Source organism: Schistocerca piceifrons, chromosome 1 (assembly GCF_021461385.2).
Source record: "Schistocerca piceifrons isolate TAMUIC-IGC-003096 chromosome 1, iqSchPice1.1, whole genome shotgun sequence".
In the NCBI taxonomy this organism is placed as follows: domain Eukaryota; kingdom Metazoa; phylum Arthropoda; class Insecta; order Orthoptera; family Acrididae; genus Schistocerca; species Schistocerca piceifrons.
This window is the reverse complement of record NC_060138.1, coordinates 487,547,233-487,559,243: the sequence shown is the minus strand read 5'-3', so window position 1 is coordinate 487,559,243 and position 12,011 is coordinate 487,547,233. Positions and strand designations below refer to the sequence as shown.

Sequence of the window (12,011 nt, the reverse complement as noted above, 5' to 3'; positions counted from 1 at the left end):
ATGCAAAGCTGCTGGTAGAGACAGTGGCTGAGCTCTTCAAGACACCAAAGATATTAATTTGGGTGCCTTAAGTATACCTGTCCAGAGACTATGATTGAGAACATAGGGTCTCTAAACTCGAAAGTCACGACAGAGGGTTCGAAGGTAATCAACCGGAAGATTGCACCAAACAGCCAACCCTCATGGTGTAAGTCGGAGAGAAGTCTCTGAAGGCAATGTGGGAACAGGACCTGAGATTATTCTTGGGATTCCCACAGGTTGTCGTCAGGGTAATCAAAGACATCAGAAGCGACAGTGGCTGCAAGATGGAGACTGAATGTGCTGCAGATAAATCTCCAACACAGTAAAGGGGCCACTGCTGCTCTAAGTCATCTTCTGGGAAGACAAGAAGTGAAAACGGCCCTGATTCAGGAACTATATATATAATGGGGGTGTATCGGGCCTCGATGGCACTGGAGGTAAGCTTACTTATGCTAGAAATATAAGAAACTCCTGAATGTGCATTGATGTAAAAAATAGAACCCCCATCATGCTGGTGGCAGACTTTTGTTCTAGGGACTTCAGGGTGAGGCGTGAGGAAGGTAGCACCAGAGAGTTTGTAATGGTCTCGACATACCTTCCTTATGAGGACAGTGCTCCTACTTCTCAGGAGGTAAAGAGACTGACGGAAGTCTGTGCACAACAGGGCAATCAACTATTCATAGGATGCGAGGCTAATGCCCAGAACTTGGTGTATGGGGCAGCACCGACACCAACGGTAAAGGAAATTACCTTCTAGAATTTCTTATAGCTAATAACTTAGAGATCCTCAATTGGAGCAAGGAACAATTAGCAACATAAGAAGGGAAGATGTTCCACTTTGATGGATAGTAAAGTCAAACAATGGCATGTGGAAAGCCATCCTCATCAGACCACATGTAAATTAAGTTTGAGGTTGAAATGGACATTAGACAGACCATGTTCTACAGGAGTCCCAGGAAAACGGACTGGGTGGCATGTAGGAGGAACCTCGACTGAAGCCTATCGGAAGTCAGTGCTTTGATAAGGAATCCAGTAGAGTTTGAGGAGGTAGCAGAGGCAGTGACCCTTTCCATCATGACCTCATACCATGACAACTGCTCAGTCACCAAGAGGTGCACGAATAAGAATGTATATCGGTGGAATAACAATCGGTAATCACAGAGGAAAAAGGTACGAAGACTGTTTAACCTTGCAACAAGGAAAGGACGATGGGCAGAATATCAGGAAGCCCTTGTCAAATACAACTTTGCGATCAAGCAAGCAAAGCAGGCGTCCTGGAAGGTATTCTGTGAGGCTGTAGGGGGTAGAACTGTTCAGGCAACACTTCACAAAATCTTCACTTGGATACCAATTAATCTAGGAGAAACTTTAATGAAAGAGGGTGGGGAGTATACCAGGACAGCACATGAAACAATGGAACTACTCTTCAAGACTGATTCTCGTCGATGTGCTCTGACAGACGACATAGACCACAATGAGATCCCTGTGAGATATAAGTTTTCAGGTATTCGAAGGGAGAACTGGGAATCTTCCAGAGAATGTATTCGACCATAGCCGTGCAGGATTAGCCGAGCAGTCTAAGGCGCTGCAGTCATAGACTGTGCGGCTGGTGCCGCCAGAGGTTCAAGTCCTCCCTCGGGCACGGGTGTGTGCGTTCGTCCTTAGGATAATTTAGGTTAAGTAGTGTGTAATCTTAGGGACTGATGACCTAGTAGTTAAGTCGCATAAGATTTCACACACATTTGAACATTTTTTGTTGACCATAGTAAAATCCAATGGGTAGTGGGAACATTACAACCATTCAAGTCACCTGGCCCAGATGTAATTTTTCCAGCGGTCCTGAAACAAGCAGGAGTGAACTTAATAAGATTCCTATGCAGGTTATTTATGGTTAGCCTAGCAGCAGGAATCATTCCTAACGTCAGTGAAGGGCAGTGAAGGTTGTCTTCAGTCCAGAGCCAGGGACAATTTACTATCCAAGACCAGCGATATGAGACCAATCAATCTGTCCTCCTTTCTTCTTAAAACATTAGAAAAATTAGTCAAAGTGCAGGTTAGGGAGAGGAGGTTAACTACAGTACCTATACACATAAACCAACAGGCGTACTAACCAGGAAAATCGTGTGAAACTGCACTCCACGAACGTGTTGGGAAGGTGGAGAAAGCACTACACATTCAGGAAATAGCCCTCTGAATCTTCTTGGACATCGACGCGGTTTTTAGCAACACAACCCTCGAATCCATGGTTAAGGAAGCAGAGGTACATGGCTTGGAGACCACAATTTGCAGGTGGATTAGAGCCATGCTTAGTGTCAGAAAGGTAGAAGTCACCGTAATTCAAGAAAAAATGGTAATCAACACCACCAGAGGTTGTCCACAAGGAGGCGTCCTGTCCCCAATACCATGGAACCTTGTGGTGAATGAACTCATTGTAGAATTAAACTCTAGATAGTACTTTTGCCAGGGATACTCAGACGATCTTGTCATTTTAATACTTGGCAAATTTTCAGGTACAGTCACAGCTATGGCACAAAGAGTATTGAAAATTGTGGTAGATTTGTGCAGAAAACAGGATCTAAGGGTCAGTCCCAGGAAGACTGTTATAGTACAATTTACAAGGAAGCAGATCCAACACACATATTGGAATCTCAAGCTTCTTGATGAAACTCTACCAGTGAAGAGGATAGTGAAATACCTCGGGGTAACCCTGGATGAGGAACTATTATGGACCCCTTACATAAGGAGCACATGTTCCAAGGAGAGCTTGTGGTAAAATCTGAGAGTATTTGCTAGATATAAACTATGATAGTAAGACCTGTAATCACCTATTGGGCTACAGTGTGGTGGAAAAGAGTAAAGCAGCAGGTAGCCGCTAAGGAGCTTGTTAAGGTGCTGAGATTGTAGAGTCACACCCACTGCTGGGATGAGAAACATGCTATACATGCCCCCATTACACCTGTGGGTAAAGATGGAGGCAGCAGCTGGAGCGCACAGAGTAAAGACTGTCAAAAACTGGGGTATCCAGGATCTCACATTAAAATACTGAGAGAGGTAGACAAATATTGTTGGAAATGCTGGCCAACTTCCAGCTGCTTCAACAAGCCTTTCAGTATGGTAATTGGAAATAGAGAGTCCTGGGAGAACAAATTTCGACGTGCTGGGGGCATAGTCTGGTTCACTGACGGTTCGAAAACAGACCAAGGTGTTGGGGCAGGGGTATACGGAGAGCAGCCAAGTTTCAAGCAGGAATATCTGTTATCAGCGTGTTCCTGGAGGAGAATTTGCAGAGGTCATACAGAGGTCATAGCATTTTCATTTATTCAGACAGCCAAGCAGTCTTGAAAGTACTGGTAGTTTCTGCGACAAGATCAAAGATCGTGGCAGAATGCCACAAAGTCCTTGTGGAGCTAGGGGAAAGCAATAAGCAAACCTACTTTGGGCCCCTGGTCACTCAGGGATTAGTGGTAATGAGCAAGGCGATAGGTTGGCCAGAATAGGGGCAATGGTACCATTTACTGGACCGGAAACTGTCCTGACAATCACCAAGGCGATGATCAAACTAAAACTACGAGACTGGACAAGGAGACAACATGCAGAATATTGGGCTAAGGTCCAAAAGCAAAAACATGGCAAGATATTGATGTCGAAGCCATGTTCTAAGAGAAGTCCCTCAATCCTGACCTTGAACAGGAGAGAAATGAAACTCATGGTTGGATTATTGACAGACCATGGGGATAACAGAAGAGGACCCCAAAATTAGGATATGTGGTGTTGGCGAGGAAACCGCATCACATTTGATCTTCGAATGCGAGGTATTGGAGATTAAAAGACGCAGAATATTCGGTTCAACCAGACCTGAAGGATTGTGTCCAGCAAGGCACTAGTAAAGGACCTCCTTGCATTGTTCAAACACATTGGTTGACTTTACTAGAGACATAGGGAACGATACCGTACAATTCTACAATAAACTCTGTTTCGGTGCGGGCAGCAGCGGGCTTGACCAATGTTGTTTTTGCTTCCCTGATGAAATAAAATCAATAGGTACATGCCAAATTTCGAAGCGAGATCGACGGCGACTGTCAATATCATCCACAGGAAAACAGCGTCAGATGGGGAGGAAAATCAACGGGAAATATGCGACTGATGTTTTGAAAAGCTGATTACCACAAGTGAGGCACAATATCCCTGTTAAGTCGCCAAGAAGAGCGCCATTATTTCTACGAGGATGTTACAGATCTATTCATTAATGTATTTTAATCGTCTGATTCTGAAGAAGTGGGGTACTTTCTAATTCACGGATTGAGTTGCTGTATTTATCTCTCTTGTTTATCTTGGAATTGACGTCACAGTTTGACTATTACTTACCAAAGAGCAACAAAATAAGTTACGAGTAACTGTATGGTACAAAAAAATTCCAGAGGCGCATATTGTTCTGCCAAGGTACGGAAGTTATTTGGGAGCTGCAGTCCACTGGAAATCTTCTGTGGGAGTAATAATCTTATTATCCTCTGCATTATCTTTACATGTCGTAATATTTCAGTTCTGTTACGAATAACGTAATTCAGGTACAGCGTGCTCATAAACAGTCTGAGAAGCTTTTAAGGCTGTTGCAGGGTATATTACACTGAGAAATATATGTTAAGACTAAAATTCGATGCCTTGTGCCGTTTCCTAGTTGATTAGCTTACAAGTTAGCCTATCAGGCTGTTGCCCTCGCAAATGCAACGTGTTGCTCATTTGGTTTCCTAAAACCGAACAGGAGAGCGATACAAAAATTTGTCTTAAAGCAGGAACCACCAACGCATTTCTCCGTAATGATTCAGAGAAAACTTGGAAAATCTTAATCGGAACATCCGGATGGGGATTAGAGACTCCATTTCTCCCGAACAGAAGACCAGTCAGTAAACAACAGCACAACCTCGTTGTTTTGTTTATACATGCTTTTCTAACCACAAATCATCGCAAAAACGCAAGCATTGTACACATTATTTCATTATGTGCTGTGCTATTAGTACACTGTTCCTTCATATCTCGATACCAACCACTAAGCAAACTCTGTACACACACTATTAGCTCACAAGGGGACAGTGATGATGATGTTTACTTTCCATTTTGTGGGCTGCAACTTCTTTGTTTACCAGAAAATTTGAGTCAGAATTCTTCTGATCTCGTATTATACATCGCAGAGTTTTGCTGTAAGTTTTTCCAGAATTAAACAAAAAGGTCACGCTATAATGTGAAAGGTTTTTACAGTAGGATATCATACGGTGATAATAATTTTTTGAGTATTTTTCTGGTGTCACCAACAACTGCATGTTCTTCCACTGTAGAGTGGGAAGCAAGTGCAACATTGCAGATGGACAATTAAAGATTTACGTACATCATTAGGCACAATAAATGGACTATGGAAATCTGTTAAACAACATCTGTCCGGAATACAATTACGATAAAATTCCTTCTCGCCAATTTACTACCCAGTGCTATGTAAATCAAATTTTCAGATTATATAAGGGACAGTCAAATGAAAACTAGACACATGGAAGACAAGTACGAAAATGTTTATTATTTCAAAAGTAATGACTACAACTGTTAATGCATCTACCGCATGGTGAAACAGGAAGGTAAATGAGAAAAGACAGTCAGTTCCTTCATGGAAAACAGAGTGCGGATACGTGCAGAACCAAGATTGTACACATGCGTTCCATGAAGGAACTGACTGCATTTCTCAGAGAGGGATAGATGCATTAATAGTGATTACCTTGGAAATAATATACAGTTTACGTACTTTTTCCATCTGTCTCATTTTCATTTGACTGACCCTCATATAAATAAGCACCCGACCCGCAGCCGAGGTCACTAACACACGCCCGTCCAGTGGCTCTCGACTTGGGGGTAAGCAGATACGAACCTGGTGTTGGATGGAATTTTCCCTGCCGGTTTTTGACCAGCAAGGGGAGGAAAGGTGGTAGCGTAAAATACCTTATCACAAGTCTTTGCGCCAATATTATGTGCTAAATTGCAAAAGCCTCCACAGTGTCTTATATGTTGAGGGCATATGACACTGTAAATGGTGGTCCATATGTCAGGTGTGGATGTCAAGCCTCACGGGCCCTTTTGTGGTTTTCGAGAGGAGTAGACTATGTACTGAAGTCCCCGCCATGAACCCGCTCGGCGGATTAGTGTCGACGTCTGGTGTGCCGGCCAGCATGTGGATGGTTTCTAAAGCGGTTTTTCATTTACCTCGGCGAATGCTGGCTGGTTCCCCTTCCTCCGCCTCAGTTACACTATGTCGGCGATTCCTGCGCAAACACTGTCTATACGTACGTGTACACCATAACTGGTCTACCGCGCAAACATTTGGGGTTACATTCGTCTGGTATGAGACGTTCCTGGGAGAGATCCACTGGGGGACGAACCGCACAATAACCCTGGGTTCGCTGTGGGGCGGCGGTGGAGTGGGTGACCTGTTGTAGTCTGTTGAGGTGTTGTGAACCACTGAGGGTTTCGGCGGGACGAAGCCTCTCCGGGCTTAACTACACAACACACAATGTGCCGAAACCACAACAACACATCCTTAGCACCGCACTATACAAGCACTCATGACACTCACCTACACGACAAAGATATACGTTGGACACTTCATGACAGGTCAGAGGAATGCAATGGCACAGGACCTACACTAGGACCTTGCCATGAGAGGCGGTGCAGGATTCCCTACACCTTTTCCCTGAGTATGGGACTATGATAGAAGTGGGCATTAGCTGGCACTCAAGACAATGTTGAGAAAACTGTTTGCACGTTAACCTTAGTCAATACTTGCTTAGAAACAGCATACCAGGTGAAGAGTAATTTGTGCTGTCTGTCTAAAACATTTATTCGGTGAACTGTATCGTTGATGAATGTTAACGAACAGAACAGCTACGGTCTTTCTCAGTGGCATCAAGGCCAGTGTCAGTATTGTCCATTTACCTTTCGAACGTAAATAAAGGTTTGTTTAGCAAGACCGATGCCTTTTGTCAAAATTTATGCATGCCTGTTATAATGGCGTGAGACGATGGGACACCGTAGTAAGGATGCAGAAATATCGTGATTCAGAGTTTCTAGAATTTCACGCACCGATGTTGTATCGATCCGAAACAGCTGCCTGTTCTACAATGCCGCAAAAAATACATTAGATGTTTTTCGCCACTCTGCATGGCTATGTACCTTTAATACTACAAAACGGATGGTAGAGAAAGGTCAGTCATTTAATTACACACAATGAGGATGAAAACACCAAAACTGTCGTCTGCAGGCACCGTTCACAGTCTCCACAACAAAGGCTTCACTGATTCTCGAAACTCGCATTGTTACCAGGTACTATACTCTCCTTGCTGTCGGATTCAGATATTTACAATGGCGAATCTACTACAGTCCAGAGTCTTTGCTACTGAATTTGCTTAGTCGCTTCCACCCTGGCACAGAGGAAGGCGGTATGAGACTTCAAGCCTCACACGTCGCACCGTCAGTATGGTTTTAAAAAAAAGTAAATGTACATTAAGCCTATCAGTTCAATTAGACCACTACCGTCGTTGGTAATGTATGTGATACACCGAGACACCATTTAAAAAAGTAAAACTCAATTGAAATTAGACCCACTGAAAGTGCTTTCCCAAAAAACGTTATATACAACAACTGACTCAGAGGCAAGAAAGAGCAGTAGCACTACAAGTCTTTAAATCTGAAAATCAAATTAACTCTTGACATACCGGAACAAGTATACCAATAATTTATGGCCGTAACAGACGAGATCAAAGTGAAAATCGGCGCGGATCGGTAGATCAGATACCTCTGCAAGACGTAGAAACTTATACTATATGTTGTAGACATCATTAAACGATAAGAAATATGGCTGCGTGCAGCAAATAAATAACGCTTTCTCGCAATGTGAGGTTCCGCCGCAGCCGCTGATTGATAAAAGTCTAAATCGGAATTCCATGCTGTTATTGAGCTACATCAACATACATACACCGCAAGTCACCGTATGGAGCATGGTGGATGGTACCACGTACCGCTACTAGTCATTATCCTTCTTGTTCTGCACGCGAATGGAGCGAGGGAAAAGTCACTGCCTATATGCCTTCGAACGAGCCCTAAATTCGCTTGTCTTATCTTCGAGATACTTAACGCGAAATGAACGTTGGTGGCAGTAGCATCGTTATGCAGTCCGCTGCAAATACCGGTTCCCCATATTATTTCAATAGTGTTTTGCGAAAATAATTTCATCTTCCTTCGAGCGATTCACATTTTTCACAAAGCTTGTCTGTAGCATTCGCATGTTGACCGAATCCACCGGTAACAAATCTAGCTGCACGCCTCTGAAGTGATTCGATGTCTTCATTTAAACGGACCTGATGGAGGTCCAAAACAGGAATGGTATTCAAGGATAGGGCGCACTAGCGTCCTATACATGGTATCCTTTGCAAATGAGCTCCTCTTTCTTAAAATGCTCCGAATAAACCGTACGACTTAAGGATGGTAACAGAATACCAGCCACTGGATTGACCTCGCCTACTATCATACTTAATTGTTCGTATTATTTCGTATCGCTTTGTAGCGTTACGCCTAGATATTTAATCGAGCTGACTGTGTCAAGCAGCACGCGACTAATACTGTGTTCGAGAAACGCGGGATTGTTTTTCCTGGTCATCTCCATTAAACTATTCTTCTACATTCAGAGCAAGCTGTCATTCATCAAACCAAATACAAATTTCGTCTAAGTAATCTTGTATCGTCTTACATTAACACAACGATGACACCTTCCGAAAGCCACAGCATCATCAGCGAACTGCAGCAGATTACTGCTCCTCCTGTCCGAAGACCATTTATGTATATAGAGAAAGAGAGTTGTCCTACCACACTTCCCTGGGGCTGACGATACTCCTGTCTCTGATGAACACTCGCCTTCGAGTATTTCTTCGCATGACTATCTATTTTACGCAAAGAGCTTGTTTCAGAATTTATCAATGTCACCTTCGGATTATGTGTAGTGTGTGCGTTTGGCTTTTGTGTTCCCAATCCACATCAGACGACTATCAGCCAACGTATTTAATGAAATTTCCAGTCAGATGTACTGTATTTATACAGGATTAACGACTAATACATAAACTGTTGCGGTACTGGCAACTGATGTTACAAATCTCAAGCCGCACAGTTCCTAGAATCAATTCTCTCGCCCTCGTGTAGAAAGAACAGCTGATTTCTTTTGCGGAATTCACCTTCTGTGCCAATATGCCCCGCTCTGATCGGCAAGTAAAATGCGTTCTCGTGGCTTCGGGAAGCGACGTTGTCCCCAGGAGATGTGGGCAGCTGCGTGCGGAATGAACGAGATGATACGTAACCGTCATACGCACGCGGGGGCGAACGACCCACGCACGTCACATCATCAGGGGTCGAATTCATTATCGTGCTGCCATATATATGCAAAGCGAGAGAGCCGAATTATAAATTGAAATTAACAGCAGCTGATGTAGTCGTCAGATCGACTCTGAGAGGCCGCTCCCCTCACTCACATGGAAATGAATTGCTGTGGCTGGGGGAGTGCGTACCGCATCCCTCGGCTGCAAAACTGCACATACGGACAATGCAGAACAAGGGGAAGCTTTTTTATTGTATAGTGTTCATCTGAATTACTACACGAGTCAATAACCACAGTGACAAGCTGCTTCAGTGAAGATCTCATAAGCTGAGCTACAGGGAAATTAAACTGCCCTCCACAGCCCTCTATCTCTACCACACAATGTCGGGATGTTACGACGAAGAAACGAGCCAGAGACAAAACGGAGTAGTACTGAATCCTTGTTTGAGGGCGAGGAGTGAAGCATACATTACCAATGTTAAAAAGTAATAACCGTCAATGAACAGAAAGAGCGCATACAGTTGACATTTGCGCATTCGTATAGATGTTTTCAGTGCAATAGAGTTGTAAATGCAGGCGACGCCAAGAAATCAAACAAAATGCAATTACTCTACAACGATCCAAGGGAGACATGGGTCCATTATACCAAAATACTCAGAAAATGACACTTAACACCAAAATTTCTTTCTGTGACATTCAGGTCCTCTCTGTCTACAAGGAAATATCTCTAAATGAAAGGGCTGACTGTTCAAAGTTAACATTTGTTTGTTAAAAATGGTTACTCAAACTGCTACATAATTAATATTGCATTGCTAAACAAGAATAGCAATCGAAGACAGGGATGCGACCACGAGCCAAGAACAACAATTAGTGATGCTTGAGAAATATTTTGACATACTGTCCACATTGTGCATTCAAACTGCTGCTAATCCGAAGAATGGGTTAGAACATGTGACTTGTCTATTAGATTCGTCCTCTATAAATCTACAGACAGCGAACGAGGACACATGTCACACACGATGTGGACTGTGTATCGTGTGGACCGCACAACTAAAGCCGGATAAATACGATTTAAAAATACAGAGGTGTGTCTGTTCTATAGCCTATAAATTTTTCACTGTAGAGCTATGAAGTTATGCGACATTTCTATATTGAAGAACCTAAGGACAACAGCAGCATAACCGCAAAGGAAGTGTAATTTGGCAAAACGCTTAATATTCGCTTGAAAGAATTTACCTTATCTGACACAAGTATCCGGACACCGCTACGTGAACTGACCGCGATATGTTGCGGGAGGCGAACCCGCCAATACAAAAGGGGTTGCGGAGTACTGAGCTGTCAGCAGAGAAACAAGGAACGAGGGAACGTGTCGGTTAGGAAAGCTCAGTGACGTGCAACGTGGACTATAGTCATTGGATGTGACCCGAGTAACAAATCCATCAGGGACATTTCAACCCTTATAAACCTTTTCAAATCGACAGTTGATAATTTTATTGTGAAGTGGGAACGCGAAGAAACAAACAGAGCTAAGCCTATACCAAACCGACCGTATGTATTGACGGACGGGGGCCGTCGATAATTGCGGAAGGAACTTGTAAGAAATCGAATGAAATTAGAGCACGAAATCACTCGTGAAAAGAGTTGCGCTCTGCCAAAACTGCGATTCGGTCGTTTTGGTACAATACATAAATGACGTAGCAAATCTTAGGATTACCAGTAGAGAAGGAGCATAAATGACTGTGTGCGAGAGAAGACTTACCTTTGTTTTTTGTTTGTTTTGTACATAATCAGCATCACACTTCGTTTAGTGTCATTCCACTGTGTATTCTGTATACTTAGTGTATAAAATATATATTGCATTTTATAAATGATAAAAAAACCATGCTGTTCTGACCTGCCTCGATACATAGACTGCCATTCTGAGCAGCACTTTCTCCGTGTGTCCCATCAGCGTAAAGTATCTATTAACAGGTTGCCAAGATAATGGGACTCCATCACTCGCCAACCACTACGATGTGTGAATCGCACAACAGAGTAGAAGCATCATGGCGAGCTCAGTTCAACTCGATATCCAGCCAGGTTTGAGCTGTCGATGCTGCAAGATGTGGCAGTGCTATGTACTAAATTTTTCATCCTGTACACCCCTAAATCAGCTACAAATTTAATCACATTCTTCCTACTACATTTCACGCGCACGATCACTTTTCGTTATTTGTTATTTCTCTTTGTGCTGCAAAATGGAAATGTGCGTATGGTGTAATTGGCCGGGAGGCCCCATCCGGGGAAGTTCGGCCGCCAAGGACAAGTTTTATTTCAGTCGACGCCACACCGGCCGAAATGCGCGCTGGTGATGACGGTGAAATGATGATGACAACACAACACCCAGTCCCCGAGAGGAGAAAATCTCCGATCCGGCCGGGAATCGAACCCGGGTCGGCTTGCATGGGAGGCGAGCACGTTATGATGCAACTAAGCAGGTGGACTTTGTGCTGCAATTTTAATGGGGAGCAGTGTAATAAGCTCTGATTACAATAACTCTGAAGTTGGAATCAGTCAAATGAGAAACACCTGTCTGCAACAATTTGTGTGTATA

At 43.4% G+C, this 12,011-nt stretch overlaps 1 protein-coding gene across 2 annotated transcripts in view; it reads right to left on the bottom strand.

Annotated features, from left to right (window-relative positions):
• Nucleotides 1–12,011, bottom strand: part of LOC124795298 — a 604,282-nt gene that overhangs the window by 78,725 nt on the left and 513,546 nt on the right. The window lies entirely within an intron of this gene.